The sequence below is a fragment of the Amyelois transitella genome, chromosome 6 (assembly GCF_032362555.1).
Source record: "Amyelois transitella isolate CPQ chromosome 6, ilAmyTran1.1, whole genome shotgun sequence".
Classification (NCBI taxonomy): domain Eukaryota; kingdom Metazoa; phylum Arthropoda; class Insecta; order Lepidoptera; family Pyralidae; genus Amyelois; species Amyelois transitella.
The window spans coordinates 7480549-7489627 of NC_083509.1; positions in this window are offsets into that span (position 1 = coordinate 7480549).

Below are 9079 nucleotides of genomic sequence, written 5' to 3' on the forward strand. Positions count from 1 at the left end.
CAAAGGACCCAGTGCATGATGTCTCAATAAAAGCAATAAACATACAACAAGACGTCCCCGCGTGCACTCAAGCGTGGGTCTCACAATATGCCCGCACCAGACCACAAGCACTCAGACCACGATCACAATATAGAGAGTACAGCATTTGACACCTACCTATATTTCGAATCCCACCTCGGCCATGTACCAGTGACTATTTCCGAAGTTATGTACATTAGTTTGAATGATGCATTGTGTGAGGGAAAACATCGTGAGGAAACCTGCACTTTCAGGCAATTGGATGTAACTAACCATGTTCCTAACTAACCATGACATGTTCCTTGACTAACCATGATTTATCCAATATGGGTTAGGTCAAATGGTAATCGCTTCGTGTAAAACCCTGACTAACCCAATCCAGGATCCATGGTCAAAGGCATACTCCGGGCTCCACTCCAGAGTGATGAGGATGCAACCTGGACTAAAGCCAGGAGGAAGATATAGAGGAAATCTCTTTTCCATGGATGTCATCAAGCAAGAATATCCAATCTGGGTAAGATTTCCTTACTCTAAGCCATAAGGTTAGACGGGTGAAGCTTTGTGAAATATTTAAGCATACAATTACATATTAACTATTTTCGCTGCCCATTAAATATTTTTGTAGGTTAGGTTTGGTTAGGAGTACCTACTAATCATGCATTAGGTGACTATAATGAGACATCTTTTTGTGTACTTAGTTTTAACTGAAAAGTCAATTTATCAGTGGAAGTCAACAAAAGTCAAATTTAAATTAAGTAAATTAATAAAACAATAAGACTTTTTTGGTTATTGTTTAGATTCATAAAATTGATTGGTAAGCTATAGTTTAACAGCTTCCCAGTAAGAGGTACCTAGCTAAGCGGTGACATCTGTTTTCTCCCTATATTGGGCCCACGGTGTTGAGCTCAAAATAAAGCCAATGTAACCCGACCGGCCAGATTAATCCCTTTATGCTTCATGGCATCCAATGATTTCCTGGACCTAGGGGCAAATTAAAATATGGTTGATGAACGAATAATGGAAATTTTGAGTAATTGTTTTAGAACAATTGAATTGGCAAAATAGATAAAAAATAACTATTTTTCTCAAAGTATATCCTTTTTCTTAAAAATTAAATGTAAGCTAAAGCTACATGCTATCATTGGGTCTATGGAAAAATTGTAATATCCCATTTAAATAAGAATCATATGTATTTATATTATCTAAGACAGAACATTCATAATTTACGTATAAGTCGTAGCGCTCGTAGCACTGAAGATCATCGGTAACGTAGCTACACTCTACGAACGTATACTACTACACTACGATAATATACTCGTAGCGAAAATAGTATTAGATTTTATTAAGTGAGTCATGCAAGCACGATATTAGGTACTTTAATAAAAAGCGTTTGATTGACTCAAAATGTAGTAAAATACTTATCTCAATAATTTTTACTAAGTTCGTCTCAGACCCAGCAGTAAGAAAGTCAGATTATAACGCGAAGTAACAACTATCTGACGTCTGTAACACATGTTATTGCGGAACCTGAGCCAGCTTGGATCATTGTTACATATTCCGTTGCCTGTTAGGTATATACCGAAATCATTATAATTGTTTGTTAAATAATAGAAATGATCACGCCTCTTTGACGAAGTGGTAGGCAGATTTCTGTACTACAAACTTAAGTATAATTATAATTTATTTATTTATTTACGCCAATAATACAACGGTAGTACTCGTAGTATACCTCTTTAAGTATTTGGCAAAAAATTCTAATAAAACAAAATATAATCTTGACAGTCTTCAATGGTATGTTAAAATAGCTGCTATTTCATTACTTACTAATACCAGTTGTAAATTTCTTATTTGTATATTTACATCGTTTCTATTGTACTTACAACCCATATACTTACTTGGTCGTTAATGCAAGCCGATGCGGCACCTAATTTGGAGTCTCGAAGACATTATTTGAATGACAACTACGTAGATAAACGTGATTTCCAATACTGACTAGATAAAAAACTTTGGAGTTACTATGCTTATAAATATAATGTATGACGTTTAAAGCGCCTTTTGTTATGGCCATTTGGGAAACTTCAATATCCAAGTCAATCAGTTTAGAATATTTTCATATAGATTAAGATTTTAAAATTATTGTTTTGCATACAAAATTTAATACTAAATTAAGTAAATTAATAAAACAATAAGATTTCCTTTTGGTTTTTGGGAGTTGTTCAGTTTCATAAAATTGATCAGTAAATTTTGCTATTGTTTAAAAAGCTTCCTAGTAATAGAGGTAGCTAAGTATACTTTTCATAAAATGTACATGTACCTATATAACTGGAAATATGTAACTATTATCGAAACGAATAATAGATAATTTATTAAATTCAATTCTTTATTGTATGCATAGTTTTATAAAGTTCTAATTTTTGTGTACTAAATTAAATTTAAAAATATCAAATGAAAAGTTATAATAAATTACTGTATCGAAAATATTCTATAAGCATAAGCGGAAAACGTAACTGACCTTTTTGTCAGGTGATCAGATTTGGTTAAAAATTGCCAAACGTAGGTATAACTACAATTATACTTTTTCTTTAAAAGTTTATACCTGTACTATAAATAGCCTTAATAAATAAGAATAGGAAGTTTGTAGTAAACTAAGAATTTAAGACTTGTAGCGCCATCTGGCGCGAACGATGGAACTACTCATTAGAAGGCGGGCGGCGCTATGGCGGTATTGGGCGGGTGAGGAAAGTATTTAATTTTGTTATTTTTATTCACTTTATCAACGGTATAGGTTCCTTCAAAATTTCAATAATTATATTATGCTTTTTTGAAGCAATCTGCAATTTACATCAGCATTATTTACAATCAACTATGCAATGATGACAGATAAATTTATTTATTTGTACATATAAGTAGAATTGATTTTCAAATCAATTTTGATCTTGAATGTATGTGATCTATTATCACAAAAGTTCCCATCAATTGTGTAAAGAATAGGGTTGTGTTTATATAGAACTGTAAAACGACTACAATACATCGCCATTAATGTGTTTTGTTCTTGGAACATATGTGACCGGAAGCTATTACGATAAAATTCTCCGTATCAATTGCTATAAAGAGATTTTTCACATGGTACAAGAACGTGATGACACGCGGTGTCATTGGTCCTTCGTTTATAGTGTACAAGGGATATAAAACTTTGGTATTTTGTGACCGCTTTGGCCGCCAAATATCGTCATTTGTATGCAAGGAGCCCTCGAGTGCGCATCAACTTGCTACTTACGCTCACCTGTCTACTAACTAGGTAAACTTATGTCATTTCGTTGGAACATATCACATCGCGGATGTTATTGTCATACGTGTGTAATACAAATCAAAAAATGTGCCTTAAACATTTTCAGCCATTCGAAAAAGAAGACAGACCCAGGTGTTGGATGTCAGTTAATAAATTGTGAAAGGAAATTGTTTTGTGAGTTTCATTCAATAAATAACTACTTATATTTTATTATGTAGAGAGTAGAGTCGCTCACCCAAGATATTACAGGGAACTTAATTGTATGACGAGAAACATGATGTCGACCGTCGACATGGGGTACCGATGATTATGCCTGACCTGTGGACAAGACTATGATTAATTTAAGAGTGAACAATCTCATTTACCTACATTGTCCTTTACTTGGTCAATCGCTTTTGTGATCCATAATTTCTGTACCTACAATAAATGAGGAATCAATAGCCAATCCGTAAGCCCCATTGTCTTTAATTTAACGATGAATACAGAAGGGGTTTCGGTGGATCTATTCAAAACCAAAATTGGTGCACCCTTACAAGGAACAGGGCGCCAATTGTTGCGGTCTCAATAAAGACTCCTTCCTGCTTATGGCTTGAGTTTATTAATTTAATCATTAATTAAATATGACACCCAAAACGATTTATAGTTAGTTAATACAAAAATAAATAGAACATTGACCCTTGACATGACTTGGGAGTCGTATTAAATCACACGTTGTAAGTATGAGTAATTCGTATATTGAATAGCGTCATGATAATGGCTTGTTGGTATTGTACGTAGATACCAACGGGACACACACAATCTTCATAGATATAACGAATAATCTTAGTCAAGCAGGAATTTAAAAAAAAAACAATGTAATGCCGTCCAAATTGCAGTAATTGGCAGATTGACTCAAATGGTGTGCAGAGCAAAATAAATTCTCAGTTAGGTATCCCTGCACCATAGCTCGATTGATGTCAAGCTTCGATATGATGTCTGATAGTCTGAGATGGGCTGGGGTAACACGAGTAACCGCATCAGTATGCGGCCGAGACGAACGTTTCCTGTTGGCCGCGTTCCCGCTGTGCTATGGTAATTTGATTGTGCTTTACGACAGCGGAATGGATGGCCGCCAACCAAACTATGGCCGAGGGAAAACCCTACCAACACTTATTTCTAGTACGCTGTGGCCGCTCAGTAATATCAATTAGGGAAGGAAATGCTAGTTGACTCAACGTAAATGCCCATTGACTTAATAGGTTTGATCAATACGCAAAAGTAAAAAAACCTGAACGATAGGAAAATTAAAAGATCATTTTATGTAGAAAATGCGGATTTTTATACAATAATCACTTTACATGATTACCATTTACCCTAGAACTTATGTCTAACAAATAATTTATAAAGGGAACCCGTAATTGAACTTTACTCGTGTGCATTTCTTCAGCTTTTCGCTAGGTTCTGATGGATAGTTCTTTTTCTATGTCCCTATTCGAAAATTTGTCTGAACGGCGCCATCAAATCATTCAATTCTGAACATTCCACATTGCCCATTCGGCTCTCCATTATGGTATCTGTGTGGATAATAAAAGTACCCAAACCCAATCTTTATACTACTTTTACAATAAAGCCTACATTCCACGGGATGGTCACTGTGACCACAGGCCGTACGCATTAATATGACAATGGCAAAAATGACGATTGTTAGCAGGTACTCGTGAAGTGTCAACAAGAATAGGTTCGCACTTCGCGCTAGTTGGGAAGCCCGTGACTTTAGCTGAATACAAAAGGCTGCTCCTTTCCTTATGCAAGGCGCGATGTATGTAGGGTGCCCATCTTGTTACATTGATATATATTGTATTTACTACTACTACTTGTTGATATTAAATAACAAGCCGTTCCCGCGACTTCGTCCGCGTAAAATAGTTATTTTGGGCATCATTGAAGCCCTCAAGGATGAATAATTTTCCCCGTTTTTTACATATTTCATTATTTTTTTGCTCCTTATAGTTGCAGCGTAATGTAAAATAGCCTAAAGCCTTCCTTGATAAATTCCTCGAAACTTTAAAAATAATATAGTCGCTACAAAATCTTCTTTGTCCAAAATACTCTTTTATTGGTCACCCTCAATCCGGTCAGCGACTCCTGATCCCAAGCCGCGCCGCCTTTGCCCCCGCTTGTAGCCCACGTGCGCCTGCGCGTCCACGCATACTCACTTCGAAAATGGGCATTTCCACGAACAAGGCCGGAACTTTTTACGCAACTGAAATATTTAAAAGCAATCAGAAGCCCTAGCGTACATACACTGGATACCTATATAAATATAATAGTATAAATATACCTAAATATATAGGTGCCGCGACTTGTTTACCTATACCATAAGAGGGAGGATTTATTAGTATAGGTATATCGATGAGATTTTAAGTTGAAGAACATGTTTCTCCTCAATTACAAATTTATAACGGTTACTTACTCGTAATTACAGTTACATTCATTCATTACATTAGTTTCAGGACATTCAGTACATTCATTCAGTGCTTTTGCCATAGTCAATAAATTTGGTTGAGAAAAATACCCAATTTACGAATGCGGGATTTTGGTCAAAAGGCGCACTCCGGGTTACTTTCTAGAGAGTTGAGGAGGTAGAACTATAAACAATTAACTTCGACGAAATATTTTTCATCGAAGGGCTCCTGCCCCACGTCTCGTTTTAATTCAACATTGGGTAAGAGTAGGACGCAATCGGCAATTGATGTAACGAATACAAGTACCGCAACCTTTCCGCTGATGCAACACCTGCACTGCAGTCGGCACCACACGGACTATGCGGAAATAATATGCGTTACGTCACTTAATTAATTGATTGACAATGTTATAGAACACGATTTAGAGAGAATATAAGTTATTGGTAAGAAAACTCATCAAAATATACAATGTCCGTTTGTGGTGTGCATCGCCATTTCTCGTATGGATTTGACATTTCGTTGTACATTACATCCTGTAATGTTACGGCGCTCTTATTTGCAAACGCGATGAATATTGCAAAAATATGTATAAAAATAAAAAAAAAAAAACAACTGCCAGACGATCCCGGACTCGAGAAAATTGAAATGCTGAAAGCGCGCCCGCTACTTGCGATGCTAGATGCGCACGGTGTCGAACATTATTTAAACAAAACACACACGTTGACATAATCGCGACTCCATATTTGGAAAAAATACATTGTTTAGTGTGTGTTTAAACAATAGAGTTAACCGTAAGCCGCTTCTTATTCCGCTCGGATACGGACGCCGGACCGGGCCGGTGCTGTAAATTCTGTGCATTGTAATTCAGATTGGATGTCGAAACGCACGAGTCGGCATGCGGCAATGCGGATGCCTTGTTCTCTTCACCATCGTCGCACTGAACATATATCCATTCTCAACAGATGAAGAGTTAGGTAGGTATAGGCAGACTCTATTTTTCTCTAATCAATGTGAAATTTTGATTACATTGTCAGGTGTTGGTTTAAAGGTGTGGCTACAATTTGGAGGGAGAGAGGTTCTTCAGGTGATGTTATCCGTAAGTACCTATTGGTATGACAGCATATGAGAGCTAGTGCTTTTGTCATTAGTACCTACAGTCGCTTCCTACGATTGATATTCATCAAAGAGAAGAAGCCCTATTCTAATTTACTGTCTGAAAATCCCTATATTTCTAGCCTCAGAAACAGGGATGCTGACACAAAAATGGAATCATCCAAGAATGTCGGCGGTCTGCGATTTTTCGAAACCGTTTTTACAAAACTACCTACCCGAAAGGATGGGACATTTTTATAAGTTTAAACATAGTAGCCTATATTTATTTTACACAAAATATACTTCCAAGCATTGATATTTATCGCGGTATATTTAAAAAAATTAAAGAAAGAAGGCAGTAAGGCAGTTAATTAATGAAGAATTCCTACTAAATAGATTCTAGGAAGCGCAATCGTTGGTTTCTTCCGCATCTCCACCCACTTTATTAATCAGTAAACGTCTCGCGGCCAATAAAAGAACGGCATTTATAGACGGGTCGTATAAAACACATAAATCCACCCGAAAGAATGACCATCCCTGTCCGACATCACAAGAACGGATTTCAAAGCTACGCCGTTTTTCACTAGCGCCATAAACTCAGGTGTTTATGGGACATTGTCATTTTTGCGTTAGTTCTTTTTCAACGACTCTTTTCGAGAATATTTATTGATTTGTGATGTTAATTGAGACGTTTATTTTTAATTATGATCATAAATGTCTTCCGTTAGATAAAAAGGACTAGCGGCTGCTTACCTACTCTTGTTTTGTTTCCTTCTAACCAAAGACTGACTGCAAGAGATTGCATTAGATAAGTCGGAATTTGTAACATCTCTGTCTCTTTTGTGCTTGTAAATAAAGAATTTATTTACTTTCCATGTACTTTACTTAAGTTTACCTCTCATGGTGTCCACTATCACACTATCTAACCTACCTATCTAAGACATAGTGTAGACATCATAGTACCTACCTATGTAGGTACGTACAGTTTTATCTAGTCAACAAGTTTTATTATTCGCTGTTCGGAAGTTTTTAAGTTACAACCGTAACCGTCTTACAACGGAACAAAAAAAGTTCAACTTATTGTAAGTAGGTACCTATTCGCTTAACACCATTGAAATTAGACCCTTGAAGTGTGAAATTCACAAGTGACGGTAACTTTTGTTTGCCTACATATCATATTTTATAATTGTTTCGGTATTTCTGTTGTGATTCGGCATTTTTATACAAGTGGTACGTCTTTAGTTTTGCTATCAAACAATCAAAATAGGACCCAAATCCCTTTTTGTTTGACTACAAACGACTACCGAACTTTTGTCAAACCTTTTGTGCTGTGCCGACGAATTACAAAAACATGTTCATCACATCATATCAACTGTGAGAAACGGTTTTTTTATACCATTATTCCAATGTTTTGTTGGGGTAGTAGTAGTATCTATTTACGGAAATCGGATTAGGAATACTTTCAATAAAAGCCTGAAATCTTTAAAAACTAGCTTATGTTGACGTGAAAAAGTAGGACATACCTACAGAGTTAATTTCACATTTATAATAGTAGTGATATAAGATTTATTTAAAGAAAAAGATAAACCTAGTTACTTTTATAGACGAAAATATAAGATAGGTATGTAGATAGATAAAACTCTTTATTTCACCATATGAGTAAAACATACAAAACAGCACAAGATGGTATAAAGGTGGACTTATCGCTAATGCAATCTCTTCCAGTCAACCTTTGGGATTAAGACTTTTCAATTGAACTGATAAACGAACGATTGTCATTTCTCATGCATTCCCTGGGTAGCTTCTCAAATTTGTTTGTCAGCCAATCAGAAAGCGGCACTTTAGCATAGGAACACTAACCCCTTTTTCATTGATGTTGTAAACGGCGATTAAAGGAATAGACACATATTCATCTCACCCAAGCTTTGACTGGTAAAAAAACCAGTGTGTGCCCGCTGCTTCACGTGCATATTGTAACAGTTGATCAAGGGAAAGGCTAATAAGCTTGGGATCTTTTTTTATATGGCTAGCAACCTGACAATATTTGAATCTAATGCAATAAATGGTATTTAAGCCATTCAGTCTTCTCGAGACTGTTGGCTCTGTCTACCAGATTACGCTTTGTGGGTTTATCACAAGTTATTCCTCAGCTGTACTTTGAATCATTTCTTACATATATAATTATAATTAATTATTTATACTTTGTTACTATTTTGTTTGTATAACTCAAATACAA